The following is a 27,826-nucleotide window of genomic DNA, read 5'->3' as shown; positions in this document are numbered from 1 at the left end:
CAGGGGTTCTGGGCTGTTGCATGCTATGCCAATCAAGTGTCTGCACTAAGTTTGGTACCAACATGGTGATTTTGGCCTGATGCAGTGGCTCACGCCTGTAATCCCAGCACTTTAGGAGGCAAAGGCACACAGATCACCTGAGGTCAGGAGTTCGTGACCAGTCAGTCAACATGGCAAAACCCCATCTCTACAAAAAATAGAAAAATTAGCCTGATGTGGTGGCAGGTGCCTGTAATCACAGCTACTTAGGAGGCTGAGGCAGGAGAATCACTTGAACTCAGGAGGTGGAGGTTGCAGTGAGCTGACATGGTGCCACTGAACTCCAGCCTGGGAGACAAGAGTGAAACTCCAACTCAAAAAATAAATAAATAAAAGATAGATAGAGAAAGAGCGACTGCCGGGAGCAGGGAATCATCAGGTTTCCTAAGGAGGGGTGAACTGCCCCAGGATGGAAATGAAACAGATCAAAACTCCTGTGTTGATCAATAGTGGGAGAGTACCTATGAATAAACACTGCACTCCAGCCTGGGCAACATAGTGAGACCCTAGCTCTAAAAATGTTAATTAATAATAATAATGAAAGGATTATGCATAACAATAAAATTCAGAAAGATTTTTGAAAGCGGTGATATGATTATCAGCAAAAGCATTTACATTGGGAAAAGGGTAGGACTGCAAACTTAAGATTTTAGTCATTGTTCTCCTGAGATGGAAAAGGCTGTGATTCTTCATCTGAAGAGTCTTATCTTGGGTACTACTTGCCATAAATGACGACTATTGAAATTTGAGGAGGAGCGAACTGAATTACATTGGTCTACATGAACTGAGGCAGGTTAGATTGAAAGGATTGTTGACAAAACGAAAAATTAAAAAGGGCAGAGAGAGTAGTGGTTCAGTGAAAAGGCTACAACAGCAAGGACGACACTTGGGAACCAGAGCAGCACCTGATGAACTGTAAGGAATACATCCACGACTTCAACAGACACCACACGGAAAGGCAGAAAGAGCACACTGACCAGAACAAACAGTTCCACGCCCAACAATGCTAGGAAACAAATCTCCAGATCCACAAACAGCAGCTTTTCTAAGACCTCTCCTAAGGCACCAGTGATTGGGAGAGGCCACGAATCCAAAAGCAGCCAGCTGTTTGCTGCCAGCCAGCAGTTCAGGAAGAACACAGCTCCGTCTCTCTGCAGCCAGACAAAAATGGACCTAGTGAAATCAGGTATCAAGATCCTCATGTCTAAGAGCCCCATTAAGCAGGATGCACTGGATGGCTTTCAGAGCGAGAGCCCCAAAAAAACTGGACTACGAAGACAAGGGTCAGGAGGAATCGTAGTGCTCAAAGTGGCAGTGGAAAAGCCAGACAAAGCTTTATTGGGCCCTGGTGCTGAGCAGGCCAGGATGGGGAGCAAGCTTGGATACACCTGCTAGTGCCTCAGGTGCATGGCCCCGTGACTGCAGCCATGGCCACAGGCCTAGTTGCTAACAGGAAAGGTACATCTACATTCATGGATGCATTAACAGCCAGTGGGACAACCAACATACAGACATCTGATACAAGAGTGAGTGTCAGCAAAAGGAAATTTATTGACAACAGAAGAGAACAGCCTTTTAACAAACGATTGCATTTCAGTGTGAAACAAACAGAAAGTGCCTACATATACAGAGTAATTGTGCTCGGGACACAAGACGGCCTCACCACATCTTCTTATTCACTAGATAAACAGGGAATAACTCAGTACATACAGCTGTAATGAAAAAAGTCTACCAGCTCTGAGAACGGCCACTGCCGATTACAGCAAACTTGTACTGTTCAGCACCTTTAACAGCGTCTTCTGTTGTGGACTTGACTTTGTTAATTTTATACGGTGTTAGACAGATGACAGAAAAAGAGAAAGGAGTGAAATGGTAGAAGCTAACAGAAACTTCGTGAATAATCTATGGCCATACCACTCTGAAAGAGAGAAAAAAAGAAAGGGTTAAATAGGAAGAAGCTAACAGAAACTTCGTGAAAAATCCATGGCCATATCACCCAGAACTCGCTGAGTCTCTTCAGATATCAGAAGCTAAGCAGGATCGGCCCTGTTTAGGGCTTCGACATAAGAAACTTTGTGAATACTATTATGGAGATGAAACAGCCTGTTACTGAAGTGAAAAAACTTACCAAAAACATCGTGAATAATCTACGACCATGCGACCTTGAACGTGACGGAAAAAGAGAAGGCATTAAAATGGCAGACACTACTAGAACATAGTGAATAATCGGCAGCAACACCACTGCGAACGCTCCCAATCTCGTCTGCTCTGTGAACTACAGAGTAGAGAAGATAAGGCCAGGTCGGGCCTGCTCCGTACGTGGATTGCGGGAACGTTGTAAATGCAATCACGCGACTTAAGCCGCCTATAAAGAAGGGGTCAATGGTTCAGACATTCGACAAAGACCATCTGTATTACCTGCTTGTGATATGGTTTGCCTTAATGAAAACACGTGGTTTCCAACACCCTCTAATACCTCCACACAGATTCCAGATAGCTGATCCAGCATTACATTTCCCCAGATAATGGGACGACCAGCTGCAAGCGAGAGGCTGCTCAGTGGGTTTCAGCTCATCACACAGGAGGCATTTGGCAACGGCCTTTTCTACCAGGTGTTTGGGTCTGGACCTTCACTCAGGAGACTGGTGACTCAGATTAAGAAGCTAACTTCATATAACGCAGTAGTGCTGAAAGAATGTAAATCCTTGGTGTGCAGCAATATGAAGAATGTTCTGAAACAGGCCAGTGAGAGACGTGTGAAGTACTGAAGAAAATCTGGGCGCTGCCCAAGAGTTGGCCTCCATGTGAAAGCATTTACACAGGAACATGAATGAGTGTCCAGTGTCAGGCTGCCCACCGTCCACACCGGGGTCTGGCTGAGAAGAACATCGCTAGTTGCAGTTGGCCTTATCCATTCTCACACCCTGAAACAAGCTCACTGGTAGCTTATGCTTGGAAGCAGGACTGGGAACATTCATGCTATTATTCGGGGTACTGACTCCAGAAACTACAGCAAACTTGCACTGCACAGGGCCATTGGTAGGGTCTTCTGTTGCGGACTTGACCTGATTTAGATTTTACGACAGCTGACAGAGGACAGAAAGAGACCAAGCAATAAAACGGCAGAACCTACCACAAATGTCGTGTATAATCTACAGCCGTACCTCCGTGAATGCTCCCAATCTCGTCTGGTCTCTGAAGTACAGAGTAGATGAGATGAGGCCCAGGGTCGGGCCTGCTCTGTACTTGGACGGGAGGAACATGGTGAATGGACTCAGTCAGCTTAAGCTGCCTATTCAGAAGCAGTCAATGGTCCAGACAATCGACGAGGAGCATCCATAATTCCCCTTTGTGATATGGGTCTGGCAAATGAAGAGGCTTGGTTTCCAACACCTTCTTCCACCCCAGACAGATTCCAGATAGCTGATCCAGCATTAGATTTCCCAAGACGATGGGACGACCAGCCGCAAGTGAGAGGCTGCTCAGTGGGTTTCAGCTCATCACACAGGAGGCATTTGGCAACGGCCTTTTCTACCAGGTATTTGGGTCCCGGACCTTCACTCAGGAGGCTGGTGGCTCAGATAAGAAGCTTATCTCACATAACGCAGTAGTGCCGAAAGAATGTAAATCCTTGGTGTGCAGGAATATGAAGAATGATCTGAAACAGGCCAGTGAGAGAAAGTGTGAAGTACTGAGGAAAATCTGGGCTCTGCCCAAGAGATGGACTCCATGTGAAAGCATTTACACAGGAACATGAATGAGTGTCCAGTGTCAAGCTGCCCACCGTCCACACCGGGGTCTGGCTGAGAAGAACACCGCTAGTTGCAGTTCGCCTTATCCACTCTCACACCCTGAAACAAGCTCACTGGTAGCTTATGCTTGGAAGCAGGACTGAGAACATTCATGCTATTTATTCAGGGTACTGACTCCAGAAAGTACAGCAAGCTTGTACAGCTCAGCGCCACTGGTAGGGTCTTCTGTTGCAGACGTGACCTGATTTATTTTTTACGACAGCTGACAGAGGACAGAAAGAGAGCAAGCAATAAAATGGCAGAAGTTACCACAAACGTCGTGTATCGTCTACAGCCGTACCACCGCAATGCTCCCAATCTCGTCTGGTCTCTGAAGTTAAGAGCAGACGAGCTGAGGCCCAGGGTCCGGCCTGCTCCGTACTTGGACGGGAGGAACGTCGTTAATGCAATCAGTCAGCTTAAGCTGCCTATTAAGAAGCAGTCAATGGTCCAGACGATCGACTAGGAGCATCCATACTTCCACTTTGTGATATGGGTTGGGCAATGAAAGGCTTGGTTTCAAACACCCTTACTACCTCCAGACAGATTCTGATAGCTGATCCAGCATTACATTTTGAAGATGATGGCACGACCAGCTGCAAGTGAGTGGCTTGCTCAGTGGGTTTCAGCTCATCACACAGGAGGTATTTGAGAACGGCCTTGTCTCCCAGGGTTTGGGTTCTGGACCTTCCACTCAGGAAACTGGTGGCTCAGATGAGAGCAACATGTCTTTCAATAAGCCAGTAGTGCTGAAAGCATTGCAAAGCCTTGCTGTGCTACAATCCGAAGCTGATCTGAAACGGGCCAGTGAGAGAACCTGTGAAGTACGTGCAGGAAAATCTGGGGCTCTGCCGGTGAGTTGGACCTCTGTGTGAAAGCATTAAACACAGGACACATGAATGACTGTCCAGTGTCAGGCTGCCCACTCGTCCACACCAGGGTCTGGCTGAGAAGAACACCACTAGTCCCACTTGTCCTTATCCATTCTCACACCCGGAAACAAGCAAAGTGATAGCTTATGCTTGGAAGCAGGCCTGGGAAATTCACGTTATGCGGGCGTACTGACTCCAAAAAGTACAGCAACTTGTATAGCTCAGCACCACTGGTAGGGTCTTCTGTTGCAGACGTGACCTGATTTATTTTTTACGACAGCTGACAGAAGACAGAAAGAGAGCAAGCAATAAAATGGCAGAAGTTACCAGAAACGTCATGTATCATCTACAGCCGTACCACCGGGAATGCTTCCAATCTCGTCTGGTCTCTGAAGTTAAGAGCAGACGAGCTGAGGCCCAGGGTCCTGCCTGCTCCGTACATGGACGGGAGAAACGTCGTGAATGCAATCAGTCAGCTTAAGCTGCCTATTACGAAGCAGTCAATGGTCCAGACGATCGACTAGGAGCATCCATACTTCCACTTTGTGATATGGGTTGGGCAAATGAAAAGGCTTGGTTTCAAACACCCTCTACTACCTCCAGACAGATTCCTGATAGCTGATCCAGCATTACATTTCTGAAGATGATGGCACGACCAGCTGCAAGTGAGTGCTTGCTCAGTGGGTTTCAGCTCATCACACAGGAGGCATTTGAGAACGGCCTTGTCTCCCAGGTGTTTGGGTTCTGGACCTTCACTCAGGAAACTGGTGGCTCAGATGAAGCAACGTCTCATATAAGCCAGTAGTGCTGAAAGCATGCAAAGCCTTGCTATGCTGCAATACGAAGAATGATCTGAAACAGGCCAGTGAGAGAACGTGTGAAGTACTGAGGAAAATCTGGGGCTCTGCCCGAGAGTTGGACTCTTTCTGAAAGCATTTAAACAGGAACATGAATGACTGTCCAGTGTCAGGCTGCCCACCGTCCACACCAGGGTCTGGCTGAGAAGAACACCACTAGTCCCAGTTGTCCTTATCCATTCTCACACCCTGAAACAAGCAAAGTGGTAGCTTATGCTTGGAAGCAGGACTGGGAATATTCACGTTATTCGGGGTACTGACTCCAAAAAGTACAGCAAGCTTGTACAGCTCAGCGCCACTGGTAGGGTCTTCTGTTGCAGACGTGACCTGATTTATTTTTTACGACAGCTGACAGAGGACACAAAGAGAGCAAGCAATAAAATGGCAGAAGTTACCACAAACGTCGTGTATCGTCTACAGCCGTACCACCGGGAATGCTCCCAATCTCGTCTGGTCTCTGAAGTTAAGAGCAGACGAGCTGAGGCCCAGGGTCCGGCCTGCTCCGTACTTGGACGGGAGGAACGCTTGATGCAATCAGTCAGCTTAAGCTGCCTATTAAGAAGCAGTCAATGGTCCAGACGATCGACTAGGAGCATCCATACTTCCACTTTGTGATATGGGTTGGGCAAATGAAAAGGCTTGGTTTCAAACACCCTCTACTACCTCCAGACAGATTCCTGATAGCTGATCCAGCATTACATTTCTGAAGATGATGGCACGACCAGCTGCAAGTGAGTGCTTGCTCAGTGGGTTTCAGCTCATCACACAGGAGGCATTTGAGAACGGCCTTGTCTCCCAGGTGTTTGGGTTCTGGACCTTCACTCAGGAAACTGGTGGCTCAGATGAAGCAACATGTCTCATATAAGCCAGTAGTGCTGAAAGCATGCAAAGCCTTGCTGTGCTGCAATACGAAGAATGATCTGAAACAGGCCAGTGAGAGAACCTGTGAAGTACGGAGGAAAATCTGGGGCTCTGCCCGTGAGTTGGACTCTGTGTGAAAGCATTTAAACAGGAACATGAATGACTGTCCAGTGTCAGCTGCCCACCCCACACCAGGGTCTGCTGAGAAGAACACCACTAGTCCCAGTTGTCCTTATCCATTCTCACACCCCACAACAAGCAAATGGTAGCTTATGCTTGGAAGCAGGACTGGGAATATTCACGTTATTCGGGGTACTGACTCCAAAAAGTACAGCCAGCTTGTACAGCTCAGCGCCACTGGTAGGGTCTTCTGTTGCAGACGTGACCTGATTTATTTTTAACGACACAGCTGACGAGGACAGAAAGAGAGCTCGCAATAAAATGGCAGAAGTTACCACAAACGTCGTGTATCATCTACAGCCGTACCACCGGGAATGCTCCCAATCTCGTCTGGTCTCTGAAGTTAAGAGCAGACGAGCTGAGGCCCAGGGTCCGGCCTGCTCCGTACTTGGACGGGAGGAACGTCGTGAATGCAATCAGTCAGCTTAAGCTGCCTATTAGAAGCAGTCAATGGTCCAGACGATCGACTAGGAGCATCCATACTTCCACTTTGTGATATGGGTTGGGCAAATGAAAAGGCTTGGTTTCAAACACCCTCTACTACCTCCAGACAGATTCCTGATAGCTGATCCAGCATTACATTTCTGAAGATGATGGCACGACCAGCTGCAAGTGAGTGCTTGCTCAGTGGGTTTCAGCTCATCACACAGGAGGCATTGAGAACGGCCTTGTCTCCCAGGTGTTGGGTTCTGGACCTTCACTCAGGAAACTGGTGGCTCAGATGAAGCAACATGTCTCATATAAGCCAGTAGTGCTGAAAGCATGCAAAGCCTTGCTGTGCTGCAATACGCAAAGAATGATCTGAAACAGGCGAGAGAGATGTGAAGTGAAGTACGGAGGAAAATCTGGGGCTCTGCCGGTGAGTTGGACTCTGTGTGAAAGCATTTAAACAGGAACATGAATGACTGTCCAGTGTCAGGCTGCCCACCGTCCACACCAGGGTCTGGCTGAGAAGAACACCACTAGTCCCAGTTGTCCTTATCCATTCTCACACCCTGAAACAAGCAAAGTGGTAGCTTATGCTTGGAAGCAGGACTGGGAATATTCACGTTATTCGGGGTACTGACTCCAAAAAGTACAGCAAGCTTGTACAGCTCAGCGCCACTGGTAGGGTCTTCTGTTGCAGACGTGACCTGAATTATTTTTTACGACAGCTGACAGAGGACACAAAGAGAGCAAGCAATAAAATGGCAGAAGTTACCACAAACGTCGTGTATCATCTACAGCCGTACCACCGGGAATGCTCCCAATCTCGTCTGGTCTCTGAAGTTAAGAGCAGACGAGCTGAGGCCCAGGGTCCGGCCTGCTCCGTACTTGGACGGGAGGAACGTCGTGAATGCAATCAGTCAGCTTAAGCTGCCTATTAAGAAGCAGTCAATGGTCCAGACGATCGACTAGGAGCATCCATACTTCCACTTTGTGATATGGGTTGGGCAAATGAAAAGGCTTGGTTTCAAACACCCTCTACTACCTCCAGACAGATTCCTGATAGCTGATCCAGCATTACATTTCTGAAGATGATGGCACGACCAGCTGCAAGTGAGTGCTTGCTCAGTGGGTTTCAGCTCATCACACAGGAGGCATTTGAGAACGGCCTTGTCTCCCAGGTGTTTGGGTTCTGGACCTTCACTCAGGAAACTGGTGGCTCAGATGAAGCAACATGTCTCATATAAGCCAGTAGTGCTGAAAGCATGCAAAGCCTTGCTGTGCTGCAATACGAAGAATGATCTGAAACAGGCCAGTGAGAGAACGTGTGAAGTACTGAGGAAAATCTGGGGCTCTGCCCGAGAGTTGGACTCTTTCTGAAAGCATTTAAACAGGAACATGAATGACTGTCCAGTGTCAGGCTGCCCACCGTCCACACCAGGGTCTGGCTGAGAAGAACACCACTAGTCCCAGTTGTCCTTATCCATTCTCACACCCTGAAACAAGCAAAGTGGTAGCTTATGCTTGGAAGCAGGACTGGGAATATTCACGTTATTCGGGGTACTGACTCCAAAAAGTACAGCAAGCTTGTACAGCTCAGCGCCACTGGTAGGGTCTTCTGTTGCAGACGTGACCTGATTTATTTTTTACGACAGCTGACAGAGGACACAAAGAGAGCAAGCAATAAAATGGCAGAAGTTACCACAAACGTCGTGTATCATCTACAGCCGTACCACCGGGAATGCTCCCAATCTCGTCTGGTCTCTGAAGTTAAGAGCAGACGAGCTGAGGCCCAGGGTCCAGCCTGCTCCGTACTTGCACGGGAGGAACGTCGTGAATGCAATCAGTCAGCTTAAGCTGCCTATTAAGAAGCAGTCAATGGTCCAGACGATCGACTAGGAGCATCCATACTTCCACTTTGTGATATGGGTTGGGCAAATGAAAAGGCTTGGTTTCAAACACCCTCTACTACCTCCAGACAGATTCCTGATAGCTGATCCAGCATTACGTTTCTGAAGATGATGGCACGACCAGCTGCAAGTGAGTGCTTGCTCAGTGGGTTTCAGCTCATCACACAGGAGGCATTTGAGAACGGCCTTGTCTCCCAGGTGTTTGGGTTCGGGACCTTCACTCAGGAAACTGGTGGCTCAGATGAAGCAACATGTCTCATATAAGCCAGTAGTGCTGAAAGCATGCAAAGCCTTGCTATGCTGCAATACGAAGAATGATCTGAAACAGGCCAGTGAGAGAACGTGTGAAGTACTGAGGAAAATCTGGGGCTCTGCCCGAGAGTTGGACTCTGTGTGAAAGCATTTAAACAGGAACATGAATGACTGTCCAGTGTCAGGCTGCCCACCGTCCACACCAGGGTCTGGCTGAGAAGAACACCACTAGTCCCAGTTGTCCTTATCCATTCTCACACCCTGAAACAAGCAAAGTGGTAGCTTATGCTTGGAAGCAGGACTGGGAATATTCACGTTATTCGGGGTACTGACTCCAAAAAGTACAGCAAGCTTGTACAGCTCAGCGCCACTGGTAGGGTCTTCTGTTGCAGACGTGACCTGATTTATTTTTTACGACAGCTGACAGAGGACACAAAGAGAGCAAGCAATAAAATGGCAGAAGTTACCACAAACGTCGTGTATCGTCTACAGCCGTACCACCGCAATGCTCCCAATCTCGTCTGGTCTCTGAAGTTAAGAGCAGACGAGCTGAGGCCCAGGGTCCGGCCTACTCCGTACTTGGACGGGAGGAACGTCGTGAATGCAATCAGTCAGCTTAAGCTGCCTATTAAGAAGCAGTCAATGGTCCAGACGATCGACTAGGAGCATCCATACTTCCACTTTGTGATATGGGTTGGGCAAATGAAAAGGCTTGGTTTCAAACACCTCTACTACCTCCAGACAGATTCCTGATAGCTGATCCAGCATTACATTTCTGAAGATGATGGCACGACCAGCTGCAAGTGAGTGCTTGCTCAGTGGGTTTCAGCTCATCACACAGGAGGCATTTGAGAACGGCTTGTCTCCCAGGTGTTTGGGTTCTGGACCTTCACTCAGGAAACTGGTGGCTCAGATGAAGCAACATGTCTCATATAAGCCAGTAGTGCTGAAAGCATGCAAAGCCTTGCTATGCTGCAATACGAAGAATGATCTGAAACAGGCCAGTGAGAGAACGTGTGAAGTACTGAGGAAAATCTGGGGCTCTGCCCGAGAGTTGGACTCTTTCTGAAAGAATTTAAACAGGAACATGAATGACTGTCCAGTGTCAGGCTGCCCACCGTCCACACCAGGGTCTGGCTGAGAAGAACACCACTAGTCCCAGTTGTCCTTATCCATTCTCACACCCTGAAACAAGCAAAGTGGTAGCTTATGCTTGGAAGCAGGACTGGGAATATTCACGTTATTCGGGGTACTGACTCCAAAAAGTACAGCAAGCTTGTACAGCTCAGCGCCACTGGTAGGGTCTTCTGTTGCAGACGTGACCTGATTTATTTTTTACGACAGCTGACAGAGGACACAAAGAGAGCACGCAATAAAATGGCAGAAGTTACCACAAACGTCGTGTATCGTCTACAGCCGTACCACCGCAATGCTCCCAATCTCGTCTGGTCTCTGAAGTTAAGAGCAGATGAGCTGAGGCCCAGGGTCCGGCCTGCTCCGTACTTGGACGGGAGGAACGTCGTGAATGCAATCAGTCAGCTTAAGCTGCCTATTAAGAAGCAGGCAATGGTCCAGACGATCGACTAGGAGCATCCATACTTCCACTTTGTGATATGGGTTGGGCAAATGAAAAGGCTTGGTTTCAAACACCCTCTACTACCTCCAGACAGATTCCTGATAGCTGATCCAGCATTACATTTCTGAAGATGATGGCACGACCAGCTGCAAGTGAGTGCTTGCTCAGTGGGTTTCAGCTCATCACACAGGAGGCATTTGAGAACGGCCTTGTCTCCCAGGTGTTTGGGTTCTGGACCTTCACTCAGGAAACTGGTGGCTCAGATGAAGCAACATGTCTCATATAAGCCAGTAGTGCTGAAAGCATGCAAAACCTTGCTGTGCTGCAATAGGAAAAATGATCTGAAACAGGCCAGTGAGAGAACGTGTGAAGTACTGAGGAAAATCTGGGGCTCTGCCCGAGAGTTGGACTCTGTGTGAAAGCATTTAAACAGGAACATGAATGACTGTCCAGTGTCAGGCTGCCCACCGTCCACACCAGGGTCTGGCTGAGAAAAACTCCACTAGTCCCAGTTGTCCTTATCCATTCTCACACCCTGAAACAAGCAAAGTGGTAGTTTATGCTTGGAAGCAGGACTGGGAATATTCACGTTATTCGGGGTACTGACTCCAAAAAGTACAGCAAGCTTGTACAGCTCAGCGCCACTGGTAGGGTCTTCTGTTGCAGACGTGACCTGATTTATTTTTTACGACAGCTGACAGAGGACACAAAGAGAGCAAGCAATAAAATGGCAGAAGTTACCAGAAACGTCGTGTATCATCTACAGCCGTACCACCGGGAATGCTCCCAATCTCGTCTGGTCTCTGAAGTACAGAGTAGATGAGATGAGGCCCAAGGTCGGGCCTGCTCCGTACTTGGATGGGAGGAATACCATGAATGCAATCAGTCAGCTTAAGCTGCCTATTAAGAAGCAGTCAATGGTCCAGACAATCGACTAGAAGCATCCATATTTCCACTTTACGATATGGGTTGGGCAATTGAAAAGGCTTGGTTTCAAACACCCTCTACTACCTCCAGAGAGATTCCAGATAGCTGAAATAGCATTACATTTCCGAAGATGATGGGATGACCAGCTGCAAGTTAGAGGCTGCTCAGTGGGTTTCAGCTTATCACACAGGAGGCATTTGGCAACGGCCTTTTTTCCCAGGTGTTTGTGTCCTGGACCTTCACTCAGGAGACGTGTGGCCCAGATTAAGATGTTTGTCTCATATAAGCCAGTGGTGCTGAACAACGCAAAGCCTTGCTGTGCTGCAATATGAAGAATGGTCTGAAACAGGCCAGTGAGACAACGTGAGAAGTACTGAAGAAAATCTAGGGCTCTGCCCAAGAGTTGGACTCCACATGAAAGCATTGACACAGCTAGATGAACGAGTGTCCAGTGTCAGGCTGCCCATCGTCCACAGTGCGTATGGACTGAGAAGAACACCATTGGTTCCAGTTGCCCTTCTCCATTGTCACACCCTGAAAGAAGCTCACGGTAGCTTATGTTTGGAAGCAGGACTGGGAACATTCACGCTATTTATTCAGGGTACTGACTCCAGAAAGTACAGCAAGCTTGTACTGCTCAGCGCCATTGGAAGGGTTTTCTGTTGTGGACTTGACCTAATTTATTTTTTACGACAGCTGACAGGACAGAATGAGAGCAAGCAATAAAATGGCAGAAGCTACCACAAACGTCGTGTATACTCTACAGCCGTAGCACCGGGAATGCTCCCAATCTCGTCTGGTCTCTGATGTACAGAGTAGATGAGATGAGGCCCAAAGTCGGGCCTGCTCCCTACTTGGATGGGAGGAATACCAGGAATACCATGAATGCAATCAGTCAGCTAAAGCTGCCTATTAAGAAGCAGTCAATGGTCCAGACAATCGACTAGGAGCACCCATATTTCTACTTTGCGATATGGGTTGGGCAAATGAAAAGGCTTGGTTTCCAACAACCTCTACTACCTCCAGACAGATTCCAGAAAGCTGAAATAGCATTACATTTCCGAAGATCATGGGACGACCAGCTGCAAGTGAGAGGCTGCTCAGTGGGTTTAAGCTCATCGCACAGGAGGCATTTGGCACCGGCCTTTTCTCCCAGGTGTTTGTACCCTGGACCTTCACTCAGGACACGGGTGGCTCAGATTAAGAAGCTTGTCCCATATTACCCAGTAGTGCTGAAAGAATGCAAATCCTTGCTGTGCTGCAATATGAAGAATGATCTGAAACAGGCCAGTGAGAGAATGTGTGAGGTACTGAAGAAAATCTGGGGCTCTGCCCAAGAGTTGGACTCCACGTCAAAGCCTTTACACAGGAACACGAACGAGTGTCCAATGTCAGGCTGCTCACCGTCCACCGCGCATTCAGACTGAGAAGAACACCATTGGTTCCAGTTGTCCTTCTCCATTGTCACACCCTGAAAGAAGCTCACCGGTAGCTTATGTTTGGAAGCAGGACTGGGAACTTTCACGCTATTTATTCAGGGTACTGACTCCAGAAAGTACAGCAAGCTTGTACTGCTCAGCGCCATTGCAAGGGTCTTCTGTTGTGGACTTGACCTAATTTATTTTTTACGACAGCTGACAGGACAGAAAGAGAGCAAGCAATAAAATGGCAGAAGCTACCACAAACGTCGTGCATAATCTACAGCTGTACCACCGGGAATCCTCCCAATCTCGTCTGGTCTCTGAAGTACAGAGTAGACGAGATGAGGCCCAAGGTCGGGCCTGCTCCATACTTGGATGAGAAGAATACCATGAATGCAATCAGTCAGCTAAAGCTGCCTTTTAAGAAGTAGTCAATGGTCCAGGCAATCGACTAGGAGCATCCGTATTTCCACTTTGCGATATGGGTTGGGCAAATGAAAAGGCTTGTTTCCAACAGCCTCTACTACCTCCAGACAGATTCCAGATAGCTGAAATAGCATTACATTTCCGAAGATGATGGGATGACCAGCTGCAAGTGACAGGCTGCTCAGTGGGTTTCAGCTCATCACGCAGGAGGCATTTGAGAACGGCCTTGTCTCCCAGGTGTTTGGGTTCTGGACCTTCACTCAGGAAACTGGTGGCTTAGATTAAGAAACCTGTCTCATATAAGCCAGTAGTGCTGAAAGAATGCAAAGCCTTACTGTGCTGCACTATGAAGAATGATCTGAAACAGGCCAGTGAGAGAACGTGTGAAGTACTGAAGAAAATCTGGCGCTCTGCCCGCGAGTTGGACTCTATGTGAAAGCATTTACACAGCAAGATGAACGAGTGTTCAGTGTCAGGCTGCCCATCGTCCACAGTGCGTTCGGCCTGAGAAGTACACCATTGGTTCCAGTTGTCCTTATCCATTGTCACACCCTGAAACAAGCTGACTGGTAGCTTATGCTTGGAAGCAGGACTGAGAACATTCACGCTATTTATTCGGGGTACTGACTCCAGAAAGTACAGCAAGCTGTACTGCTCAACGCCATTGGAAGGGTCTTGTGTTGTGGACTTGATCTAATTTATTTTTTATGACAGCTGACAGGACAGAAAGAGAGCAAGCAATAAAATGGCAGAAGCTACCACAAACGTCGTATATAAACTATAGCCGTACCACCATGAATGCTCCCAATCTCGTGTGGTCTCTGAAGTACAGAGTAGATGAGATGAGTCCCAGGGTCGGGGCTGCTCCGTACTTGAATGGGAGGAACATCGTGAATGCAATCAGTCAGCTAAAGCTGCCTATTAAGAAGCAGTCAATGGTCCAGACAATCGACTAGGAGCATCCCTATTTCCCCTTTGTGATATGAGTTGGGCAAATGAAAAGGCTTGTTTTGCAACACCCTCTACTACCTCCAGACAGCTTCCAGATAGCTGATGTAGCATTACATTTGAGAAGATGATGGGACGACCAGCTTCAAGTGAGAGGCTGCTCAGGGGTTTCAGCTCATCGCACAGGAGGCATTTGGCAACGGCCTCTTCTCCCAGGTGTTTGGGTTCTGACCTTCACTCAGGATCTGTGGCTCAGATTAAGAAACTTGTCTCATATAAGCCCGTAGTGCTGAAAAAATCCAAAGCCTTGGTGTGCTGCAATATGAAGAATGATCTCAAGCAGGCCAGTGAGAGAACTTGTGAAGTACTCAAAAAAATCTGGGGCTTTCCCCAAGCGTTGGACTCCATGTGGAAGCATTTACACAGGAAGATGAATGAGTGTCCAGTGTCAAGGTGCCCACCGTCCACACTGCATTCGGACTGAGAAGAACACCATTGGTTCCAGTTGTCCTTATCCATTCTCACACCCTGAAACAATTTCCCTGGTAGCTTTCGTGCGGAAGCTGAACTGAGAAAATCCACTCTGTTTACTATCGAGTAGTTTGAAAGTACTCTAGCTTTCAAATAAAATAAAATGAAATGGAATGAAATAAAATAAAATAAAATTAAATAAAATAAAATAGTACTATGCTTATTTGTCTAAGCATCAGTACTTTATACTTATATAGACACAGTGTAAAAGTATAATGATGAGCTGCAGAATGCTCTTAGAACTCTAATTTCTGTTGTCTTTGGCTAGTTTCGTATAAAACCAGAGGTGTGTTTTATTGATTTTGGTGACAGAAAAATCTTGAAGAATGTTGTTTTCCTCATTTTTCTTTCTAGAACAGAGACTCTAAAGGGGTACTAGCCCACCTCCCCTTCCCTGGCCTACACAGAGATACAGAGTGATCTGAGGCATTGGCTTTTTCTCCAGGTAGGCACAGACACCTGAGATTCAGAAATTCCAAATCAAAGTAAGACTTAGCTTCTAGGAGAAATACTTCTGATGAAAATTCACTGAGGAGCGTACTCCTAACCAGACATATGTTTAAGAGTCATGCTGAGATATCTTTTGTTTCCCTTCTTTTTTTAATACATCCAGTTCTTACCCAGTTAATATAAGAAGCCAATATCTCTAGAAGAAAGCTTGCTTTGCAGTATTAGTGAATCACTGAATAGCTTAAGTTTGAATATCTAATTTACAAGTTATTCTTTAGCGGGTTTTAAACAGTTTTTTGACCCTTTTGAAAAGTAACTACATCATGCTTCTTGTTGCTGAGTGAGAAATGCTACTTTATATACGTTTTGGTTTTCTTTTTGCAGATATGATTGATGTATGACAGCAAAACAAAGTATTTTTTTGTTATATAGTGTAATTTTTGGTTCACTTAGAGTACATTTTATTTAATAAGTTAAAATTCTTTTGGTACCCTATTAATGCAAAATCTCCTTTGCAAACAAAAAAGAACTACCTTATATTCTTCATTGAATGTTCTTGGTCTGTGCTTTTATGTTTATATAATTAGTGTTCAGTATGGCGTCCAAGTTTCCCTGCATGGATCGACACGTGCATTCCTTCCAGGAGGCGGTACTGACTCAGATCCACACCTTCCTTCTAGTTAGGCTTCTGAGTTTGCAATCATATTGAATGTATGATGAGCAAAATAAAATCAAAACCTTCTTTTTGTACATTTTTGAAGTATATACTTAGAATGACCACCTCCCTGGCCACATGAAGAGCTGTACAGTGTGTAAATCCGCCTTTACCTTGGATTGAGTCATACAGTGTGTTTGCATCTGTGGGACCTACCTTTTCACTCATTAGTTTGAACTATATATCAACTGTACAATCTGTAAAGTTTTTATAGAATAAATATTCACCTGTGAAAACTAGTTAAATAAAACTAATATTTCTTACCCATGCACAACCAAAAAGCATTCCACAATGAGCATGACAAAAAGTCCCTCTTCAGAAAGATGCTTCTGCAGTAGAAGGTGGCTACATTAATGCAAGACATGGCCAGTCTGACCCTAACTTGTTTGGATGCTTCTGCTACATTTTCAAATGACTTCAGTCAGTGGTTCCCACAAATGCAATATTTGCCAGACAAGATGTGTTGCATTTCTGTGGCTTTTCATTTATTAAACAATTGTTTCCTCCTCCCAGGGTAATAGCCTCCAATCTCCCCACTTTTCAAAACATTATTGACAATTCTTCTACCATATGTGACACTGTGTTTCAATTCTTGTATCATTATTTCCTAGGCCACAATTGGTTCTGCTATGACAATCTCCAGGGTAAAGAATTCAATTGTACAAGGTTATGGAGCTTGCAAATGAAGGAGACAGAGAGAGGAGAGAGAGAAAAAAAAAAAAAGGGTGGAGGAGGGAAGGAGGGGACAAGACGGGGAGAAAGAGAAACTACAAATGGGACCTAATTCTAGCATTAAAAATGGTGGTTCTAAAAAATCCACCACACGGTCAGAACCCAGCTTTTTACCTTGGTTCACATCCATACAGAAAAGATGTTTGTTTTTTTTTCCTAGTGAATTCGTGGCAAATACTGTCAGTTGTGAAATACAAGATGGGGAACTCTTTCTCTGAAAATGTAGCTGGGGGAAAAATGATGCAATTAGGTGGAGAAATAGCTGCCTTGAAGAACAAGTTTCCTTGAGTTGATGAAACACTAAAGGAGAGAAGAGGTCCCCTTGCATGTCTTCCCCAACTCTGTGTTTATTTGCTGATTCAAACTGATTCCCGTTAAAATATGCATGCCAGCATTTCATTTTCAACAAATGCTACTCCAAGTATTCATTAGCGTCTTATCCACTGTCTCTAAAATAATCTACGGTGACCTGAATAGTTGTGGAATGACAGGAGAAAGATTGCAGGAGGAGACGTGCATGGGGGGCCCCGAGGGAAGGCACAGCTTGCTGGCTCTGTGGTAAGGGGTGAGTATCTGGCATCAGCCCCTCAGCAGAGAGGGCAGGACTGAGTGTAGCAAGCAGCTCACAGAAAATGCATCAACTCATTGAAATGTCACCAGAATTGAATTGAAATGTCACCGAAGAAGCTCATGGGGGGAGAAATTGCCATGTACTTTAAAAAATAATTATTATTAATCCAACTAAAGTATGTACATAATGAATCAAAGGTACTAGCAATCCTTGCTCCATCTTTCCTCACCCCCATTCCACCCCAGGAACAACAACTTTCATTCCATTCTGTTCCTTCTAGAATTTTCCTCTATATTTCCAAATAATTTGCGTATACTGGTTACTTCTCAATTTATAATTTTAGTCATTTTATCAACTTTGTATGATACGGGAGGGTTTTTCTGGCCTAACTACCCCAGTTGCCTTCACCATCCCTCAATTTAGATACTATCAGTTAAAAAAAAGTTAATAGTCTTTTTTTTTTTTTTTTTTAAAGACAGGGTCTCGCTCATTTCCCAGGCTGAAGTACAGTGCACAATCACGGCTCACTGCAGCTTCAACCTCCTGGGCTCAAGGATCCTCCCACTCAGCCTCCCAAGTAGCTAGACTAAGACACACTCCACTACACTCAGCTAATTTTTAAAACTTTGTAGAGAAGGGGTCTCACTTTGTGCCAATTTGGTCTGGAACTCCTGGCCTCAAGCAATCCTCACCCTAGGCCTCCCAAAGCACTAGGATTACAGGCATGAACCACCACGCCTGGCTCCTAATAAGAGTCTTTCGATTATTATAGCTTCATATGCTCTCTGTTGATCCATGTGGCAAACTATGACTGCATTTCCTTTCGTGTACAACTCTGAGTATTTTCTGGGATTAATAACTGTCTCATGTAATTGCTTAGTTTTCTAGAGATGTTCTCTGATTTTTTTCCAAATGCTTTCCAATGCCTCGTGATGCTTTCCCAAATGCTCACACACATTAAATAACCTCACTCGCCCATGTCTCCACCCAAACACTGCCACTGAGAGCCATGTGCCTCCTGCTCTGCGATATACTAGTTTAGCTTTAAACTCAGCCACGGCTAGTGTCCTAAAATACCCAACCTCTTTCCAGCATGGGATCTTGTGTCTGGTTTCCTTGTTCTGCCTCCCTTCTTGGTTTACTATTTTGTGTTGCTAAAATACTATTCTCTAGTAGCCTCCTGCAGAGACATGCACATGAGAGATATATTTTCATCCTTGCAAGTTTAACAACCTGTTAACTTTGCCCTCGTCACTCTGCCTGAGTGAGTGCTCTCTGCACTGCACCTTCCTCAGAAATTTACTATTGCTCCACTTCCCCCGCAGTATTAGCCCTAAGGAACCTGCCGCCTTTGAACTGTCAGGTGTGGCCTGTTTTCCTCTGTAGAAACTTTTAGCCTAGTGCTGACCAAAGCCAATTGCAATTTTCTTTCTTTCTTTTTTTAACTTAAAATTTGTCTTTAATTTCCACGTTTCCCAACTTATTTTTTCTTTGGGTGTGTGTGTGATGTAGGATCCACTCTGTTACCCAGGCTGGAGTGCAGTGATGCAATCACGGCTCACTGCAGCCTCCACCTCCCGGGTTCAAGTGATCCTCCCACCTCAGTCTCCTGGGTAGTGGGGACTACAGGTGCATGCCATCACATCTAGCTAATTAAAAAAGAATTTTTGTTGTTGTTGTTGCCCAGGCTGGTCTGAAATTCCTGGGCTCAAGTGATCCTTTCCGATCAGTCTCTCAAAGTGCGGGGATTACAGGCGTGAGCCACCGCACCCGTCCTCAATTTTTCTTTTTTTTTTTTTTAGACGGAGTCTCACTCTGTCACCCAGGCTGGAGTGCAATGGTGCAATCTCAGCTCACTGCAAACTCCGCCTCCCGGGTTCATGCCATTCTCTGCTCAGCCTCCCAAGTAGCTGGGACTATAGGCGCCTGCCACCACGCCCAGCTAATTCTTTGTATTTTTTAGTAGAGAAGGTGTTTCACCGTGTTAGCCAGGATGGTCTCGATCTCCTGACCTCGTGATCCGCCTGCCTCAGCCTCCCAAAGTGCTGGGATTACAGGCGTGAGCCACTGCGCCAGGCTCCGTCCTCAATTTTCTAATAGACATAATTTAAATGGTAAAAAGAAGTGAATTAGTTTTAATAATGCATTTTATTTAATCCAGTATATCAAAAATGCTATCATTTCAAGCTGTAATCAATATCAAAATTTTCAGCGAGACATTTTACTACGCCTTGCTATCGTGAGTGTATTTTACAGCTGCTGCATGCCTGTGCAGTTCTAGAGCCTTCTGTCCATCCCTGGTGCTCTGAGGTCCCCACAGTGGTCCTCATTGGCATTTAATCTCTGTGCTTGTGCTTGTGCTGTGTCCCTCCAGAATCTTTCCAGAATCATGCCTCCTATGCCGTCATTGCTAAAGTCCCCCTCTGGGACCAGAGCTCCTCCTGGTGAGGCCACGGCTTCTGAACGCCATGGGCATTTGGGGTTCCCGCACACCTTGTTGCACCTAAAGCTGCAAGAGTCCTGGTGCTCAAGTGCTCAAGCGCAGAGGAGGGACTTAAAGACTGCAGCCAGCCAACCTTCCCAGCAGGTGTCGGTCACTCCGGGTCATGTCACTGCTGAGGATTTCTGTTCCCCAGGGCATGGCCTGAGATTCTTGGAATCCTGCAGGATTTCTTAGGGTTTCAACATTTCCTGCTAAAGAACCAACAATTCCTGGAAGGGGCGACACTTCAGCCTTTATTGAGCAATGTGCAGGAAGAAACTCGTGGGCCGGGCGCAGTGGCATGCCTGTAATCCCAGCACTTTGGGAGGCCTAGGCGGGAGGACTGCTTGAGCCCTTAGCGTATGAGACCAGCGTGGGCAACATAGTGAGACCCTGTCTCTACAAAATACAAATAAATAAGAAGACTGGCTTACAGCCAGCAGAGAGAAGACCTTGCCTCACTGGGCCTCAGGCGTGGGGAACTGGGCTCAGGCAGGGAGAGGGATTGGAGAGACAGAGGGTGAGGAGGGAGGAATACAGGGCACACCTTGTCTCTTTCCCATGTCGCTGAAGACATCAAGGACTCTCTCTCTCTCTCTTTCTGTCTCTCTCTCTCTCCTCACACCCCTCCTTCCCTTCATCCCCCTCTCCCACCAACGTCTCTCTCCTCCAGGTTCCCAGGAGCTTAAGGAGAATATAATCCCTTTACGTCCACTTAAGAGGCAAAAGATTCCTCCCTCATATTTGTCATCTTAAAACAACAGCCAAGAGCATGCCCTCTGTGCATCTGTCAAATAGCGTCTGCCATCAGCTGGACACTTCCACACCCTTCTACAAGAATGACCTCATTGATCCCCATAACAAGCCTAAGAAGACATTGTTTCTGTCCCTATTTTACAGATGAGGAAACTGAGGCCCAGGGAAGGTCGGGGGTAGCCCGGGTGTGTCCCTGGGGGTGGCTCCAAACTTCATGCTCTCACCATGAGTGGCAGCTTCCTGTCTCTGTGGGGTGCCTACACAATTGGAGGCAGAGTCAGACATGTTTGGGTGTTTTGCCATGAAATGGTTTACTCTGAAAATAAAGAAAGCCTGTGGGTGTTGGAGTGAATTTTGCAGAGTGGATTTAAATCCAGACTTTTGCAGAGTGGATTTAAACCAGAGATTGAGAGCAAGTTCTTAGTTCTAAATGATCCTGCCAGCTTCCATCCTGACCAGAAATGAAAGGCTGGTGCTGAGACCGGCCCCTAGCCCCCTGCTGCAATCACCCTGAGTCTGGTTCCCTTCACTCACCCCGACCCTGCCAGGAACCCCAGGGAAAGTCAGCCAAAGGCAGGAGAACATATCTAACCTCTGTCTGGTAAACACCTTCGAATGTGAAACTCCCACTTAACTATGTTGCCATTACATTTAGTCCATCCTGTTTTTCAACTGTGAACACATTTTATGTTTTCCTTCCTGCCTTATTCAACTTTCCTGCTTTCAGGGTTTGAATTTCAAACCCGTGCAAGTTTTTTGCTAGGTGTCAGTAAGCTCATAATTAATGAGATCTAAGGAATTTGGACTCCACTAATTTGCATTAGGGGATGGTTTTGACAGAAGCTGGCAATATCGAACCTTTGCTGCACGAAGAAAAGGCTTGCTAATCATTTCAATGGCGTAAACATGGCAGGTCATGGAGCCATGCGATTGTTTACATACACGTAAACAGTTCGTGCTGTTTTCTACTTGCTCTTTTTACACGATATCTGCTCTTCAGTTTTCAGGACTCTCAGTGTAGCTACCTCATCCTTGGGTAACTTGAGTGTCCTTTTGCTTTTTGCTTTGCTGTTACATTTGCATTTGACCTGTCATTGTGTCCCAGAAAGCATCTTGTAGGCCACACCAACATGAGAATGGGTAAATATGTCCTGTTTTCGTCTCTTAAAACCCTACGCGTCTGGCATTTCAGAAGCTCTGCGATGTTAGATCCTTTATGCAACAACCAACCCTAGGTGGAGAGACTGCTAAAACAGGAAAAAGGTTTTCTGAATCAAGGAGCAAAACCTTGCTGTGAATTTCCTAAAGATGGCACAGACAAGATAAATACAGACTCCCAACTTGGAAACAGGGACATTTGAGGCAAAGCCTCCAGCGCTAGGAATACATATTCCAGTCAGAGGAAAAGAACTGGTAATTGCCAATCTGTACATGAGCTGTGAGGGGAGTCCCCATGCAATGACACTGCAATTACCTTTGAACTAACTGGCAGGAAATAAACAAATACAGGAATGTGGCTTTAGAGTTTTAGTATAATGTTTCAATAACCATCTATGAATAATTAGCTGATTCGGGACAGGTGTTTTCAAAAGTGTATTAAAATATAGCTCTGATCAATTAATTGGCACAAATTCTCCTTCAACAAAGCTAATGAATTGTTTTTCATGCATTAGTAAATATTACATAACTAGAAATGTGTTTTCCCTTATTGTGGTGCTGATGCGGTGCATGCATCCAAAAATGTGACCTTGAATATTCCAGATATATTCTTGGATTCTAGCATAGTAATTAGTATCTCATTTTATGGGTTTTTTTTTTCCTCCAAGCTTCCCCCAAAAAGTGCTATACTAATTAGGAATTATTCTCGTTTGTTCATTAAAGCAAGCCCTCAAAAGATATCCTTAAGATGATGATTTATTAACCTAAACCAGATTATTATATGTTCCCAGCTTAATAAAAGTACAATTGGGCCAGGCGCATTGGCTCACACCTATAATCCCAACACTCTGAGAGGCCGAGGAGGGTGGATTGCTCAAGCCCAGGAGTTGGGGACCAGCCTGGGGAACATAGCAAAACCCCACCTCTACTAAAAAAAAAAAAAATTAGCCAAGCATGGTAGAGCACCTGTAGTCCCAACTACTCAGGAGACTGAGGTGGGAGGATTGCCTGAGTCCAGGAGTTCGAGACCAGCATGGGCAACATAGCAAGACCCCCCATCTCTTCAAAAAAATTTAAAAATTAGGCCAGGCCCAGTGGCTCATTCCTGTAATCCCAGCACTTTGGGAGGCTGAGGTAGACAGATTACTTGAGGACAGGAGTTTGAGACTCCTCAAGGCTGTGGTGAGCTGTGATTGCACCACTGCACTCCAGCCTGGGTGACACAGCAAGACCCTGTCTCAAAACAAACAAACAAACAAACAAAACTACAATTGTTCTTTAAATATTTTATTTATTTATTTATTGAGACAGGGTCTTGCTCTGTCACCCAGGCTGGAGTGCAGTGGTGCAATCACAGCTCACTGCAGCCTCAACCTCCCAGGACCTAGAGATCCTCCACCTCAGCCTCCTGTATAGGTAAGACTACAGCTATGTGCCACCACACTCAGCTAATTATTTATTTATTTGTAGATACGGGGTCTTGCTATGTTGCCCATGCTGTTCTCGAACTCCTGGGCTCAAGCAACCCTCCTGCTTCAGCCTCCCAAAGCGTTGGTATTACAGGTATGAGCCATCACACCCAGTCATTCTCTATTTTTCTGAATTTTTGTATTGTGGTAAAATATATATAACATAAAAATTGCCCTTTTGGCCATTTCTAAATGTTCAGTTCATGATGTTATCACATTCATGATGTTGTACAATTATCACCACCATCTGTCTCCAGAACTTTCTCCTTTTCCCAAACTGAAACTCTGTCCCCGTGAAGCAATAACTCCTCATGCCTTCCTCCCCCCAGCCTCTGGTAACCTCTAATGCATTTTCTGTCTCTGATTCTGCCCATTCTAGATATTTCATAGAAGTGCAATCTTACACTATCTGTCCTTTTGGTCTGGCTTATTTCACCTAACCCAATACTTTCAAAGTTCATCCATGTTGCAATATGACTCAGAACTTCATTCTTTTTTAAGGTTGAATAATATTCCATTGTATGGATGTGCCACCTTTTGTTTATCCATTCACTTGGGCTGCCTCTACCTTTTGGCTATGGTAAACGACCCTGCAATGAACACTGGTGTGTAAGTATGTGCTTGGGTTCTTGCGTTCAATTCCTGCAGTGTATACCTCAAAGACAAATTGCTGGATCACTTGGTAATTCATGTTTAACGCCTTGAGGAACTGCCCAGCTCTTTCAGCAGCTGCTGCACTGTGTTACATAGCAATTGACCACGTGCGAGTGTTCCGATTTCTCCACATCCTCACCAATACTTGTTATTTTTGTTGGTTGTTTGGTTGGTTGTTTAATTTTAGCCATCCTAGTAGGAGTGGAGCAACACTCACTCTTGATGGAAACACCCTGAAGACCTAATTTGGGTGCTGCAGAACAGGGGGACTGAGTGATTAGGAAGCAAAAGAAGCCTCTGGGAAGGAGGAGTAGAGAAGTGAGGGGTGGGAAGAAAAATGACATGGGACAGGGATCATAAGCTGTGTACTGGGTTTATGTTATCATTAGCCTTTCCAGAATATGGCGGCCTGGCCTATATCCCTCAACCAGGGTCTATATACCAACAGGAAGAAATGCACATGTGGATCTCTTTCACCTTACAATGATCTGAGTAGAGCAAGATAACTCAAAGGGAAAAAGGCTATTTTCTGCTTAACTGACATTACTATCTGATGAGCCTAGTCTCTGAGCAACACAGGGGGCCATAAATTCACTGGAATACTGTTCCTACAATCTTGTTCAACCTGTAGCCAGAAACATCCAATGTAAAAAAAAAAAAAAAATGGGGTAGTATACTGCATAGCATGTTGTGTATCAGATGTAGTCACCATCGAGGATATTTACCTAGTGGTCTTTTTCCTTTGTTACTACAATAGACAATTAAATGATAAACAATTTTATATCTTTAAGACATATAAATAGAAAAAAATTTAAGGGGATTTGGGTGTTTTTCATTATCTTTGTGTGTCTATGATAAAAAACACATAACTGGGCCAGGCATAGTGGCTCATGCCTATATTTCCAGCACTTGAGAGGCCGATCTGGGAAGATGGCTTGAGCTCAGGAGTTAGAGACAAGCCTAGGCAACATAGGGAGATCCCATCTCTACAAAACAACTTAAAATTAGCTGAGCATGATGATGCTACTTGTAGTCCCAGCTACTTGGGAGCCTGAGGTGGGAGGACTGCTTGAGTCCAGGAGTTCAAGACCAGGGCAACATGGCAAAACTCCATCTTTACAAAAACTACAAAATTAGTCAGGTATGGTGGCAGAGGCCTGGAATCTAAGCTACTCAGGAGGCTGAGGTGAGAGGATCGCTTGAGCCCAGGAGGCTAAGGCTGCAGTGAGCTGTGATCGTGCCACTGCTCTCTAGCCTGGACAGAACAAAACACTGTCTTAAACAAACAAAAGTCACCCAGGGGGTAAATATCAGAGCCTGATCTTTAAAAAAATATATTGTGTGGTTGAAATGTTAAAAACCAACCACACCAAGTGTTGGTGAGGATGTGGGGAAACTGGAAATCTCATACACAGTTAGTACAAATGTAAAATGATACAACCATTTTATTGTTTTTTTTTTTATCACTTCACAAAGTTTGTTTCTGAAAGAGTTAAACATATATCTATAATAGGATTCAGCCTTTCCAGTTCTAGATACTTATCCAAGAGAAATAGCATAGTTCCATACAAAAACTGATAAGCAAATGCTCATAGCAGTTCTATTTGTAATAGCTAAAAACTGTAAAAACCATAAACAATCCAAATGTCCATCAGTAGATGAATAGAGAAAGAAACCATAATGCAACATACCATGGAACACTACTCAGCAATAAAAAGGAATCAATGACTGATACATGAAACAGCATGAATGAATCTCAAAATTATCACCCTTAGTGAAAGAAAAAATCCAGACAAAAAGAATACAGACTGTCTAATTCCATTCATATAAACTCAAGATAATGTGGCAGGAAGCAGACCAGTGGTTACTTGGGAAGAGAAGAATGGAGAAGGGCTGGAGGGAGGAGTTACAAAGGGTTTGAGGAATGTTTAGAAGTGATGAGAACAGTAATGGACAGAATCATGGTACCCCAAAGACTTCCATGTCCTAATCCCCAGAACCTGTGAATATGTTACTTTACATGGCAAAGGGGAGTTAAGGATGTAGATGGAATAAGGTTGCTAGCCAGCTGACTTTAAGATTATCTTAAATTATCTGGCTGGGCCAATGTAATGACAAAAGTCCTTAAAAATGGAAGAAGGAGACAGAAGCATTCAGAGTTAGAAGGAAGTATGACTACGGAAGAATGGTGTCTTGGTGAATATTGAGTTACTGTAACAGAATACCTGAGGCTAGGTAGTTTATAAAGAAAAGAGTTTTATTTGGCTCATGATTCTGTGGCTGGAAATTCCAAAATTGGGCAACTGCATCTGGTGAGGGCCTCAGTCTGCTTCCACTCATGGCGGAAAACAGAAAGAGAGTGGGTGTGTGCAAAGAGACCCCATAGTGAGAAAGGAAGCAGGAGAGAAACCGAGGAAGCCAGACTCTCTTTAACAATCTGCTCTCTCGGAGATCGAGACCATCCTGGCTAACATGGTGAAACCCTGTCTCTACTAAAAAATACAAAAAACTAGCCAGGTGAGGTGGCAGGCGCCTGTAGGCCCAGCTACTCGGGAGGCTGAGGCAGGAGAATGGCGTGAACCCGGGAGGCGGAGCTTGCAGTGAGCTGAGATCCGGCCACTGCACTCCAGCCTGGGCGACAGAGCGAGACTCCATCTCAAAAAAGTAAAACAAAACAAAAAAAACACCTGCTCTCTCAGGAACTAATCCATTCCATTCCAGTGAGAGCAAGAACTCACTCACCCCTGAGGGACAGCATAATCTAATCTATTATGAGGGATCTTCCCCCATGCCTAAACACCTCCCACTAGCCCCCACCTCCCACACAGCCACATTGAAGATCAACTCACAACATAATTTTGGGCTGGGACAAAGCATGTGCAAACCATAGCAAATGATCAGAGAGATGCAACCCTGCTGGTTTTGAAGATGGAGGAAGGAGCCATGAGCCAAGGAATACAAGAAACCTCTTGCAGCTGGAAAAGGCAAGGAAATAGATTCTCCCCTGAAGTCTCCAGAAAGGAGTACAGCCTGCTGATATCTGATTTTGGCCCTCCAAGACCCCTTGCAGACTTCTGACCTTCAGAACTGTAAGATGACAAAATTGTGTCATTTCAGCTGGGTGTGGTGGGACGCACATGTAATCCTAGCTACTTGGGAGGCTTGCTTAAGGCCAGGAGTTTAAGACCAACCTGGACAACATATCAAGACTATCTCTTCAAAAATAAATAGGCCGGGCGTGGTGGCTTACGCCTATAATCCCAGCACTTTGGGAGGCCAAGGTGGGCAGATCACTTGAGGTCAGGAGTTCGAGACCAGCCTAGCCAACATAGTGAAACCCCATCTCTACTAAAAAACAAAAATTAGCAGGGTGTGGTGGTGGGCACCTGTAATCCCAGCTACTTGGGAGGCTGAGGCAGGAGAATCAGTTGGACCTGGGAGGCAGAGGCTGCAGTGAGCCGAGATCGCACCACTACACTCCAGCCTGGGTGACAAAGTAAGATTCTGTCTAAATAAATAAACAAATATAAAAATAAAAATAAAAACAATTAGCCAAACATGGTGGTGCACACCTGAGCCCAGGAATTTGAGGCTGTAGTGATTTCAGGGCGAGTGACAGAGCAAGGCACTGTCTTAAAAAAATAATAATAAAATAAAATAAAATAAAATTATGTTGTTTTAAGCCACTAAGTTTGTGGTAGTTTGTTATAGCAGTCATAGGGAACTTATACTGCTCCACTCATATTTCTAATGTGGTGATGGTTTCACAGATATATACATATGGCAAAACTTATCAAATTATAATTGTCCATATGCATGGTT

The 27,826-nt window shown here is 45.5% G+C and overlaps 1 pseudogene; it reads left to right on the top strand.

Annotated features, from left to right (window-relative positions):
• Positions 1–14,970, top strand: part of LOC117077842 — a 73,365-nt pseudogene extending 58,395 nt beyond the window's left edge.
• The last annotated feature ends 12,856 nt before the right edge of the window (positions 14,971–27,826 follow it).

The sequence above is a fragment of the Trachypithecus francoisi genome, unplaced genomic scaffold (assembly GCF_009764315.1).
Source record: "Trachypithecus francoisi isolate TF-2019V2 unplaced genomic scaffold, Tfra_2.0 Lachesis_group6, whole genome shotgun sequence".
Lineage (NCBI taxonomy): Eukaryota > Metazoa > Chordata > Mammalia > Primates > Cercopithecidae > Trachypithecus > Trachypithecus francoisi.
This window is presented reverse-complemented; position numbering and strand designations above follow the sequence as displayed.